The sequence below is a fragment of the Galeopterus variegatus genome, unplaced genomic scaffold, assembly GCF_000696425.1.
Source record: "Galeopterus variegatus unplaced genomic scaffold, G_variegatus-3.0.2 Scaffold736, whole genome shotgun sequence".
Lineage (NCBI taxonomy): Eukaryota > Metazoa > Chordata > Mammalia > Dermoptera > Cynocephalidae > Galeopterus > Galeopterus variegatus.
Genome location: NW_007726847.1, coordinates 422,414 through 423,166, shown reverse-complemented (window position 1 = coordinate 423,166; position 753 = coordinate 422,414). Strand labels below are relative to the sequence as shown.

General features: G+C 68.4%; 1 protein-coding gene across 1 annotated transcript in view; it reads left to right on the top strand.

Annotated features, from left to right (window-relative positions):
- Window positions 1-6: 6 nt before the first annotated feature.
- Window positions 7-753, top strand: part of TSKU (tsukushi, small leucine rich proteoglycan) — a 12,800-nt gene continuing 12,053 nt past the window's right edge. The window contains exon 1 of the mRNA XM_008571936.1: window positions 7-44. The gene's annotated coding sequence lies outside the window, so the exon portion shown is untranslated. The remainder of the gene's footprint in view (window positions 45-753) is intronic.

Below are 753 nucleotides of genomic sequence, written 5' to 3'. Positions count from 1 at the left end.
CGCCCGGGTGAGCGTGCCAAGGCGGCTGCGGCGCAGGCTTCCAGGGGGGTGTGTGTCCCCCGCGGAGCGGGAGTCGGTGTTGCAGGCGAAGGTCCCGAGCCCCCGAACCCCCGACCCCAACCTCGCCGCCCCATCCGGAGGGCGGGCGGCGCCGGGCGCGGGGGCGGGGCTGGGTCCTGCCGAGGCCCCTCAACTTTTCCCCGACCCAGGGCGACGGCAGCGGGAATGGGGAACCCAGACCAAGGGGAGAGGGCTTCCAGGAGACAAAGGCTGTGCCCCGGGGCCGTGGGCGTGGGCCGGCGCCTCTGGGGTCTTTGTGCGGACACGTGCATCTCACATTTGTGGGTCTTTGTGGATTCTGCTTAGGGGAGGTGCATCTGTCTGTGCCTGTGTCCGTGGCTTTGCGTGGCTGTTTCGCGCCGGTGTCCACGTTTCATGGGCCCTTGTTTGGTCGTGGGTGTCGTAGGCGCATCGTTGTGTGTCCGCGTACGTGGTCTGTGCCTGTCGACGTGTCTGGGCTGGATGTCCGTGGAGTGTGTGCGTGCCAAGAGCCAGACGCCGCCCCAACTCCTCGCTCCGCTGCTGTCCACCGGGCCCCTTACTTGGCTTCAAACTTTTCTCCCGGTTCCTGGGCAACAGCCGCGTCCTCCCCTCGGTAGCCCGGCTGGGAGGCGCTGGCAGCCCTCCCCTCTTTCACCTCCTGACGTCTTTAGGGCCCCGAGGGAATGGGATAGGACGGTGGGGGGGGGGGGG